The 12058-nt window shown below is 41.2% G+C and overlaps 1 protein-coding gene and 1 long non-coding RNA gene across 3 annotated transcripts in view; one reads left to right on the top strand and one right to left on the bottom strand.

Annotated features, from left to right (window-relative positions):
* LOC147010669 (uncharacterized) overlaps positions 1 to 7819 on the bottom strand; it is a 63619-nt gene extending 55800 nt beyond the window's left edge. For both annotated transcript variants that reach the window (XR_015052474.1, XR_015052473.1), the window contains exon 1: positions 7687 to 7819. This is a non-coding gene — a long non-coding RNA (uncharacterized LOC147010669). The remainder of the gene's footprint in view (positions 1 to 7686) is intronic.
* LOC147010667 (mannosyl-oligosaccharide 1,2-alpha-mannosidase IA-like) overlaps positions 1 to 12058 on the top strand; it is a 506989-nt gene that overhangs the window by 172704 nt on the left and 322227 nt on the right. The window lies entirely within an intron of this gene.

Below are 12058 nucleotides of genomic sequence, written 5' to 3'. Positions count from 1 at the left end.
TCATCTGTGATGATGGATTCCATGACCTGGCTGATGATTGGAAGAAAGCGAATTGGTCTGTGGTGCCATTTGAGGAGAGGGAAGGGATGGAGGTTGGGGGGGGCATACACCAGAGGCAGACTTAACAAGGTGCCACCAAGTTTTCGAGAAGGGAGACAATTTAAAAGTTCAATCTTGAGGTTGGACAGATGTTGTTTTCTGGCTCTCCTTAGAGTGGACACACGAGTTGCAGGCTTTGTGGAATAAACTGATGTTGCCTTCGGTCGGATTTGCATGCCAGGAGGGGAATGCACATTGTTTCAAGGCAACTTCCTCACCACAGGATTCAATGTACCATGGGTGGGGAGGATGGGTGTGATAACTGAAGACGAGATGTGATAAATCTGCGCATGAGGCAGAGCAGGTATCTGTGGAAGAATTCCCAGGCTGAGTTAATATCATGGGTGGTAGATATAGGAGACCAGTCCTGAAGTGTGATAGCTGATTGCAGTCCCTTCCAGTTTGCCTGAGTGAACTGCCAGATCCGCTGGTGCTGAGGCTGTTCTCTGAAAATGGCTAGAGAGATGCTGACCTTCCCAAGCACATGATCAGATGAACTAATTGAGGCAGAGCAAGATACTTTGGCAGGGAAGTTGGTCATCACCAAATCTAGAAGGGAGGATTTACCATTTCCAGAAATATGGGTGGGAAAGTTCACAGACTGAGTCAGTCCTATTGAGTCATGGAAGTCCTTTTCTGAAGTGCCACTGCTAGTGAGAGAGGTACCAACACCCAGCCAATTTGCAATGGTGACAATTTAAATTACCACATACGAGGAAGCAAGTTGGGATGAGTGGTTAAAAGTTGGCCCATGTTGTCTGAGAGAAATGTAAATGGAGTTATCACTGTTGGGAGGATGGTACAACACAGAGACAAACTTGAGATGGGAGCGGAGGGAAGGTTTCAGCCAGAGGTACTCTTGGGGTTTGGGAGGTGTAAGAGTAGTATATAAAGAGTGAGAAATGGAGTTCTTGATGTATTATGTGACTCCACCACCAGGATGGGGTTCAGGTCAATCAAACCAGAGGAGACAATGACCAGAGAGAGTCACAAAGCAAGGATGCCCTGTGGGAGGAAGGAGGAATGGAGGGAAATTCAGCTACAGGTGAAAGAGGAGGCTGGATGAACTAAGCATTTAGGAGTTGAGGTTTTGGGAAATAAGCCTTGTGAAAAAGAAATCAAAGATAATTTAATGAAGAAGAATCAATGGGTTGTTCCTCACTTAGTAATAAACAGAGAAAGCCATTTTAAAATACATTTTTGAAGCGTTTTTATTCGTATTATTTTTAAATGTTATGAAAAGCTTTTAAAGGAAGAGACGTTTTATGCAGTCAAGATTCAGTTTGGGGATATTGAAAATATGAAGGGAGAGAGAGGATTAAGTTGTAATGGAGCACAGGAGGTAGTTTTTTTTTTCCTAATGTTGCTGATGTTGTTGTTCTTGTTGACCATATTTTTTCGGAGTGAAGAAGAGTGTTATGTTGTTTGTATTTTTGGGGGCGAGGAGGGGGAAAAGATTGAGCTTAGGGGGGTAGCCGCAATAATACCTGGGATAAAAGAAGCAAAACGAGGCATGTGGGATAAAAAACAAAAATGGATCCAGAAGTGCAACCCATCTATCACCAATCGGCTGGAATTTGCTTGGGACACGAACTCGATGATTCAACACAACAAGATATGGGTTGGGACAGAAAATCTGATGAAAAACAAGAACAGCAAAACAGGAATTACAATAAAACAGTAAAACATTGTGCATCAGGTCCGGGGAACTTAGCTTCAATGAACATCAAGTCCCGAGAGTAAAGAAGAGGAGAGTTAAGATGGAAGTAAAGGCCCGGTCACACCTTGACGTTTTAGCCAGCGATGGGAACGTATTAAAATGTATGTAAAACGCTGGCTGACGTTGAACTTTTGATGTTTTTTTTTTTAAGATTCGGACGTATTCATAACGAGTTTGTCGTATGCATAACATATTAGTAATGGACACAGAACGTTTCGTTGTGTTATAGATAACTTATACCAACGAATGCTGAACCTGTTGTCGGCCTACACAACCGATCCCCAACGATAGTCTAACTTAGGCATAGCGCGTTGCACGCATCGCCGACGATGTCGTGACGTAGCCTATTAAAAGGCTGACGCACAACGATTCGAATCATAACTGCCGTAGAAATGGAAGTGTCAACATCGCGGTCACACCTTGGCGATCTTGCCAGCGTATGCCGACCGAAGAAAAATGTGTCTAAAACGTTGGGGCACGTCAAATACGGTATGAGTAAGTTTGGTATACATGAGTAGAACGCTAAAGTACGCTATCATACGTCGTAGTAAGTAGAGTATGTCAAGAAATTTTAAACATGTTCAAAATTTTACGACGTACTTGGCATATGACACACGTTCCGCATGCGATGGGGATAAGTTTTACACACGATATGTGGACGCTTACACACGTCCACAAACGCTACTTATAAGCTACTCATAAGTCGAAACACGTCGCGGTAATGTCTTTTTTACGCGAAACTTATTTCTAACTTGTGTTTGACGTGCTTTGAACCAATTCTTTACGTAGTCCCAACACACATCGACGTATGTAGACGTATTCCAATGACGTCTTCCGGTCGACAAAAAAAAATAAATGAACGTGTTTCTAGGTTACAACTGCCATATAAAGACGTGTTCCCAGCGGTTTTGGGAATTGGTATATAAAAATGCTGCTCATAAAAGGGGACCCAACAGTGTTTTCGAGTTCCTTTTTGAGTCGATGTCCATGTCAGCAGTAACAGTATAAGTATCAGTATCAGTATCAGTATCAGTATCAGTATCAGTATTAGTATTAGTATTAGTATTAGTAGTAGTTTGTTCATGTTGGCAGTAGTCGGTGAGTGTGAGGGGGAGGGTGTGGGTTATGATGGATCCTCCTTGCGTCCGCGTGTCCACGGGAAGGTTCATAGGCTGCCACTCAACGATTTAAATGGCTGCATCTCCACTATTGAAAGTAGACGCTTGCGCTCAACAATTCGATTTTTTTACACTCAACGACTTTTAAAGGGTACCACTCAGCCATTTTCATTGTTTACAATGAACGATTTAAATTGCTGTCACTCGCCTTTGTTTTTTGACGCTGAGGTTTTGAAATTTGAAGCGTTTCTTCTGAACGTGTTAAAACGCTCAAACTCGACTATTTTAAATAGACGCTGCTGATGGACAATTGGAATCATAGCCAAGCTAGACATCGAAGTGTGAACATCCTCGTCATGCCGAAGAAAAGTTTGAAGAATGCTGCAAATAAGTGTCCTGGCCGTGGCCGTGGACGCTGATGCAAGGACGATCCATTATACCGACGTCTTTCAGCCTATGAGTAACTTAAAAGTAACGTCTGTCGATGTGTGGCAACGATCGCGTAACATGCCAACAACACGTTAATCATAGGTTAGAAATAAGTTTCGGGTACGCTAAACATTACCTCGGCGTGTCTCAACTTATGATTAACTTACAAGTAGCATGTGTTGACGTCTGTCAACGATCGCAGACCGTGCATACAACTTGTGGCCAGCGTAGCGGAACGTGTGAGTCATACGCCGGTATACGTCGTGAAATTTCAAGCATGAAAAAATTTGAGGACAACCGAAAAGTACAACGTTTAAAGCCAACGTACAACGACGTATGGCAGTGTTTTTCAGCGTGCTTTCAATGTTATCAAAACTTACCCATAACGTATTCAACGTGTGCCAGCGTTTTAGAAAAAAAATTCAAAAATCGGCATACGTTGGCTAAAACGTCAAGGTGTGACCGGGCCTTAAGGCAGGGGACTTTCACTCAGAGAGTAGTTAATGCATGGAATGGCCTCCCTGGAAAGGTACTGGCAGCAGAAACATGAGATAAGTTTAAATTAGAATTAGATAGGTACCTGGAAGTTATGGAGATAGAAGGGTATGGGGATGTTGACAGGACTTTTAGGTAGTTTGAGCATTGATGAGTGATTGCATACAGAGTGCTCTTGGTGGGGGTCTTGTCAAGGGCGGTTGTGTGGTTAATGTGTGTTTTTAACCAAGCCCATTCCCCCTCCCCTGAGAGAAAGAAAAGGGGGGCAGAACTACAAAAACGACCAAACCCCCCCCCAACCCCCCCAAAAAAACATCAAAAAAACCCCAAAAAACAAACAAGCTTTTAAAAAAAAAATCATTAATTAAAAACATTTTTTTGCATTTTCTTCCTTGGATCTCGTGTAGATGGGTTGGTGTGGTGCTGACATATGCATGATGGGCTGAATGGCCTCCACCTGTGTTGGATTTCCTTGTTATTCCTTGTTGAACCGGGAAGGAGCAAGTGCCGATCATACGTCCATATGCGGCAACCCCCCAAACCGGAAGTGATGTATTATAACGTACTGATATATTGCAACAAATATGTACATTTTTATACATATATATATATATATATATATATATATATATATATATATATATATATATATATATATATATATATATATATATATACATACAGTATATGTGTATGTATATGTATATGTATATGTATATGTATATGGATATATTGGTTCACGAAAAAATATTTTCACGAAAAAAATAAGTGACCACTATATTCGTTATTGTTGTGCGTCTGTCTGTCTGTTGGGTCGTCGATCCAGTCGAAAAAAAAAATTTTCAAAAAAAAATTTTGAAATTTTATCGACCCTTATCAGTATTTCCGTCGATATATTTGTCTGTTGGGTAGTCGATCCAGTCGAATAAAAAAAAAAATTTGATCTACCGTTATCAGTATTTCCGTCGATATGTTTGTCTGTCTGTCTGTCTGTCTGTCTGTTTGGTCCAGTGCTCCGTTAATACAATGGCGATTTCGATGAAACTTGGTTGGTAGGTTCGTACCATGACCAAGTTGAGTGCAAATGAAAACCGTTCTATGGCACCACTGTTGCCTAGCAACGGGCCTTTGAAATATCTGAAAAATCATTAAAAAAAAAATTTTCGAAAATCAAAAATCGGGCCACGAGCAACTGTGGGCAGTACATTCAGCAATATTGTCAAAAAATTCCAGCCGGATCCTATGAAAACTGTCGGAGAAGATAGACTTTGAATGAACCCTGGTCGAAAACAATAAAAAAAACGAAGTTCGTTATATCTCAGAGACTATAAGTCAGATATACATGAAACTGGTATGGTAGGTTCATGGTATGTCCTAGTTATGTGTGAGAAAGAACTGTTGCAATGGACCCCTCCGTTGGCTAGCAACGGACGAAAAACCTCTAAATGTGGAGTATTTTAACGAAAAAACAATCCGCAGCATTAACCCTTGAAGCTAGAATCATGAATTTTCTTGTGCTTCATCCTCAGGTCATGCCCCATCAAACGGGCCCATCACGTCAGGTTCTATTGGGTAGTCGACTACCCATGTCCGGCTGTCCGCCTACCGGCTTGTCTGTCTGTCTGTCTGTCCCGAGCATAGCTCCATGGGTTTTGATCCGATCCTGATAAAAATTTGGTGGGAGGTTTATGTCATGATCTCGTTGTGTTTTCCTGAGAATGGGCGTGGTGCGCCCATTATGGGTGGAGCCACGCCCAAAAAACATGTGTTTTTAGGGGGTAGCCGATTTCAATTTGCATCTTCTCCTCGGGGGTTTATCGAATCTGACAGGGTTTCAGTATTTGGTTAGCCCAATGGCACCTGCATAGACCCATGGAGCTCGATTTTTCATTTTCGTCCTAAGGTCAAGGTCACAAGGTCACGAACTTAGAAAATTGCAAATTTTGACGTAAAAATCCATCTTCTCCGAGGGGTTTGTCGAATCTGGCAGGGCTTTTCAGTATTTGGTTAGCCCAATGGCATCTGCATAGCCCCATGGAGCTCGATTTTTCATTTTCATCCCAAGGTCAAGGTCACGAACTTAGAAAACTTCGAATTTTGACATAAAAATCATAGGACCGCCCAAACTTTGAGAGCTAGTATGACAATATTTTTTATGCATAATCTTGAGTTCATTCCCCACCTAAAGTTTTGAAACCATTTTGCTCTATCTCGAACACCTTGCCCGTGGCACCCCCTTCAAGTTTGTTTTTACGCTGATTTCATCAAAGTATGGATAATCCGACGAGTGTGAAATGCCATATAGCCTATATGATGTTATATTGTTCCTGGAATGTTCCAGAGGAAGTTTTGCACCAAAGGTCATAATCCTTGACTTTTGACCTTTAAAGTTCACAAAAGTCAAATTTTCAAAGTTGTGGGAATCGAACCGGGTTTTCGACCTTCTTCGACGAACTAACTCCAATAAGCGATAGCACGTATCCTGTTTCCTTATTTTAATGTCCACAACATTGTTTTGAGACCTTTAAAGGTTATGCAAAGGTCAAATTTATAAAGTTGTTGAACGAAACCGGGTTTTTGACATTTTGCAGCTAATAACCTGTCACTCGTACCACATCATGTTGATCATTTTTATAACTTGGTCAAACATTATCACATTGTCTCATCCTTGACTTCTGAAACAATCTACATCGTCAAATACTGCTCGAGAACCATCGTCATCTTCAGACTTGTGTATATATATATATATATATATATATATATATATATATATATATATATATATATATATATATATATATATATATATATATATATATATATATATATACTCATTTGATATCAGACTGCTGTAGATAAACTGCTTAAATGCTAAGCTGAGACATCCACACATGTGAAAATACCATGGGCAGTGTGGTTTGGTTTTATTAATTTAACCACGTGGCAGTTTCAACATGCTCATACTGTTTAAGTGGAATTTAATTACACTGGAGGACGACACTGAGGCTCAAATTGCACAGCAACTGGCTTTAAAAATTAGAGATTTAATAAATAATTGGGATGAGGCCACTGGAAGCAAAATGAGAATAAACAGGACAGAGAAACCCAATCGGCATGCTTAACCTGGATGGTAATGGCTTCCAACAGCTCTCTTTAAAACTATTTCAAATGTAATACCAAGGACTGCATATGATTCATCAAAGGAACCCAAATAAGCAAAGAGCAAAGATGGAGTCATCAGGAAGAACCTGGATATGATTCGGGTTTCTGCCGCAACTCCACAACCCTCAAACCCAATCAGGCACAGTACAGCGAAGTGAGCCTTACAAAAAAAAATTCTGCAATAATTCACTTCTTCAAGACAGATAGATAAAGAAAGACAGAAATAAAAAGTAAAAGAGATAAAAGAAAAGAAAAAGCAAGAATTATAATGAATAAAGAGAAGTGTGAAAAAGTCGAAAAAAAGTCTGAAAGGAACAAAGAAAAAAGATGTCGGGAAGAACCCAGACAGATAGATTTCATCACTACCTCCCCAGGTTCAAACGCAGCAACAGATACAAGCTATCAGAGGTCCGCCAGCGGGGAAACACAGTCCATACAGCATCAGAACATGGTACAAACACAATCAAACGGAGCACCAAATACTGAAGTGGAGTCATTAGAAGGATCCCTAATATGCAAAGAGCAAATCTTCTTAGACAGACTCAGAGCAGAACACAGGACGAACAGGAGAGTTGACTATGGTGTCTTCCCTGGTGTGCATGGTCTTCCCTGGTGAAGCGTTGGGAGGTGTGGCACAGGCTAGTCCTACGGGTCGGCAGATACCTCAAAGATGTTGCAGTACAGACACATCTTCAGAGCCATTCCCCCTTGCAGACCCTCCTCCATTCAAGGTGTGTTTTGTCTGGTGTGCCAGCTTCTCTCTTACTGCTTTCTCTGGCTGATCTTTCCAGCTCTCTTTCCCTCTGGCCTCGATCGGTGTGCATTACCGCTTTTTATAGCCCGGCTCCCCAACCACCCATGGAGAGGTCTCTATCCCAACCCATAAGTGTCGCGCATGCACTCTCACAGCGTTGGGGAAGCACATATCTCGGCACCATTTGCCAGAGCATGTCCGAGGGATTGTACTTGGTCCACATAGACGTGCCATTTGAGGTGCCATTGTATGGTGTGAAATGACCATGGCCTATGTGATGATGTAAGTTAAAACAGCTGGAAGATGAGGAGAAGAAACAGACATGAAGGTGTGGATGATGGGGGTGGGGATGGAAGGGATGGGAGTGAAAGGCTCCTTCAACATCTGATCCTAGTCATTGCTAATTAGGGTTACAAACACTTCTGCTAATACTCATTAAGAGATAATTGATGAATAATTAACCCCTGATTGACCCTTTAAAGTCATTTCCGTAACAATATATAAGCTCTCCTACATCAAGAGATGTATTTATAGAAGCAGTATCATCTACAGTACCTCTCGAGTAGATAATGTGTAATAGATTACTGACCAGAAACACCTGTTGTAAGATCCTAACAGTGAACTGAGGCTGTGGTCATGCTCACTGGATTATGACAAAGCCTTGTGGGAGAAAGCATTGAAAAGATGGACACTTTTACCCACGGACAAGAGAGTCATATTTTCACACTGACAGCATTCCACAAAGTGCGCACTCTCGGTGAAGGTCAGATTTTTCAAATACAGTATTCTGAACTTCCTAATGCAATAACTTACCTCCGCTCCTTGAGGACATTAGACAATGTTAGGGTTGTTTAACCAGCATCACAGTGACCTATTGATATTATGGGATGAGCGTCCACCTTGACATTCATTTGGATCATCTTTTCTGGATTTTTCATTTCCCTGATTTCTGCTTCTCTCACACGTTCTGGATTGTATCCTCATCGCCGTATTAAATCAGTGAAGTATTAATCTCATCAGATATTCAAGGGCTAATATAATACCGGTGGACAGGGTGGCTCAGGCTCCACTGAAATCAACGTTATGTGGCACTCCAAAAGCAAGCAAAGTCTACTTGGCTGCTTAACATCACTGGGTGACCTTCACAGCATAATGGCATTCTCTCCAACAGTGCCAGATACACATCGCTGGGCATGCAGTCATTTTCGAAAGCCACCCATCTGCAGCACAAACACATCACACGCTGCGGCCGAATGAGCGTCAAGAAACCAGGAGGCCTCTGAACGGTGCTCGGATTACAGAGGATCGTGGAGGCCTTTGCTCACGAAAACACGCACTCCTCTCTTTGTCTTAGTAGGTGTCTTGGGAGCCTTTGAAAGTATGTAATCCGTTATAAACCATTAACACATCCGGAATTAAATGCGTTCTGTTCTGCGAGACAGACGCCCAGACACGCACTTTAACTTTTCACAAGAAAGGTCACATGTTTGTTTTTTCTTTTCTTTCCAGTGCATTCTAAAAGTGATTATTTTTTCACGTTCAGCTCGAGACACTTGGCAGATTGGGATGGCATTTTCTTCAATTGTAACATATTTGTTTTAACCGGTTATCGCGGCATCTTTCAAAAGCTCAAGGTGTGCTGATGTCTTACGACCCCGCGAGAACGCCATTTTACATGGCACAGCAATTTGCCTTGAAAGTGATTTTTATTTAATGTTCTTTCGACTCAAAACGTTTATCTTGTTTGTATTTTTCTTAAATGATGAAGTTTGAACTGGAGGATTTTTAATGTTTTTTTTTTTTTTTTGCAATGATCTCAGTCTATTAGTGCATCGAAAACAGGGGAGTTTGGCATACTTTTAACTCTCTCCTGTAGAACATCACGTAGGCCAAGCAGGGTAACAGACATCGGTGTACTTTTACCTGAATTACAAGGACATTAATCTACAGCGGGTAAATCAACACAGTATTTGGGATTTCAAATTGTGGAGCTAAGTGCTGAGACAGGAATGCCAAATAGGCCAACATTCGAGCTTTTAGATTAGTCATGGGAAAGATTTACAACAGAACTCTACTTTTGTGATGTTAAAACTCCCGAGTTGAATTCATTTTTGCTTATTTCGTTTTTTTCTTTTGCATCTCATTCTTCCGTTGTGTAAAATCGTCTCAGTCATCTGTTGATGCTCGTTTACCTTTGATGAAACTCATCAATTAATGTGGCCGAAACTAAGAGGATCAAAAAGTACCTGTGTTGAAAAGGTATGAGAGACAAATGAGACGCGTTTAAAAACTTTGCAGATTTTGCGGCATCGGATTGAAGTAACTTGTAAAATATATAATTGGATAAAAGGTCAGGCGAAGTCAGAGCAGCTTTCGGGCTGAATGATGTGACAGGACAAGGATTTGAGAAGAATTTGCTTTAATATCAAGGGGATGTGGTGGAATGATAGTTCATATGGTTTCTTCTTGGGGATGGAGAGTGCGGTGTGTCTGTGGGTCCATCCACCATTTCCATGTAAAATTTCAGAAACTTCATACATGGTTTCTACTTTTCCACGCAATCTGACACTGTAAATGCAAACACACTAAAGCAGGTAATTGCGGATTGTAACATATTCTTGTAATTTTCATAACCGGAGCATTTTAGTCGATGCTGTGAGCACACATTTCACTGCAGTTATCGCTGTGGTTGCAAATAAAGGTGAGTGGTCGCTCCTGTGCTTGCATTAAGAGGAAGTTGCCCCCCTCAAGGACCCATTGGCCCAGTTTGACTCATGAACACCAATTAAATTGGAACATTTGGCCTGTTGGCCTTTTCAGTACTCAGCAGGTGTTGGCGAAGCCTAGTTTTACCACCCGTCATCAATAGGCTTTTAGGAGTGCCCTTCACAAGAGCATCCACAAACAAACCTTAGAGGTGTTTGATTAATCTTGAAAGATCACATAATTCATTATCATCTTTCATTGCTGGGCACATTGAAAATCTTGCTTTTAGAAACAACTGGAAATATGATGTCTCACCAGTTTTGGATCTTTGATAGATCTTGACGGTCTCACAAGTGAGAACAATCACATCATTATCTGTTTACAAATTCCAAGGGATGTATTTTTTGGAGGCTCAAAGACATAGCACCCCATTGCTATTTTTTATTGTTTAAAATCTAAAGCCCTGTTGTTTATAATGATATTAAATTTAGTTTCTTAAGAGAACCTGGAAACTGATAGCTCAGTTCTTTAATTCTGTTGCTTAAATTACACAGGTAATTATGTCACGTTCTCTTTCTCTCCTTCTTCTCCTCTCTTTATAAGAGGTGAGGTCCAATTGCACCAAGCTTCTGTCCTGCCTTGACCACGATACTCCTCCACTTCCCCCTGTCTTCAGCCAACTCTCTCCACTCTCCAACCACCCACAATCTATTGATATCCCTCCTCACACAAATCTTCCCATCTCAACCGCAGTCTACCTCTTTCCCTTCCACCTTCCTTCCTCAACCTATCCACTCTCTTTGCCATTCTCTCTTCCTCCATCTGCATGAAGTGTCGTGCCCCACTTCAGCCGGCGTTTTACCAATAAACCCGTCAAGCTCATCTTCACACAAATCTCCCCGTCAAGCTCATCTGCACACCAATCTCCTCCCTCAGTTCATCCATCCTCCTTCTATCCACCCTCTTCACTCCCACAATCCTCCTGACCTCGTTGTTCTCGCAGAGCTGCAACCTCTGTTGATGTCTCAAATATGTACATTGAACTGTTTTCTTCAAAGATGTTACTGCTGCCACTTTTACGATAAATTATCCTGTTATGCCTGCAAGTAAACCACCAGGAAGCACTGCTTATTTGCTGACCTGAGGAAGTGGATATTTGTATTATCTATGTCGCATGAACAAAAAAAGACACCTATCCTTACAAAAATCTCTGATGATTCCTCTTGATATCTAATAGAAATGTGATAACCTTCTCATCAGGTCTCTTGAGAAACTATTGTAAGAGGGAAGAGGTTTTTTTTTCGCCTTTGAGGATCATAAGTTTGAAGTTATTTGAGTAAAATGGCCAAAATGGGTGTACCCTGACCAAATTTGAAATATTTCATATTGGTGAAGCATGGTGATGAATACCTTGCCTTCCTTGAAATATTCACAGTGTCTATAACCACAATGTGCTGTCATCTGAGTGGACCTCCAATACTCAAATTGTGATTGTCTGAGAGGAAGTTAATGAAAAACTAAAACAGTACTCTTCAATGGAGCGACGTCGACAGATATGCCTCTGCCCACATTATT

Source organism: Eptatretus burgeri, chromosome 16, assembly GCF_056783735.1.
Source record: "Eptatretus burgeri isolate ZD-2024b chromosome 16, Ebu_testis_v1, whole genome shotgun sequence".
Lineage (NCBI taxonomy): Eukaryota > Metazoa > Chordata > Myxini > Myxiniformes > Myxinidae > Eptatretus > Eptatretus burgeri.
The sequence above is the reverse complement of the archived record's forward strand: the minus strand, read 5'-3'. Positions and strand labels throughout refer to the sequence as shown.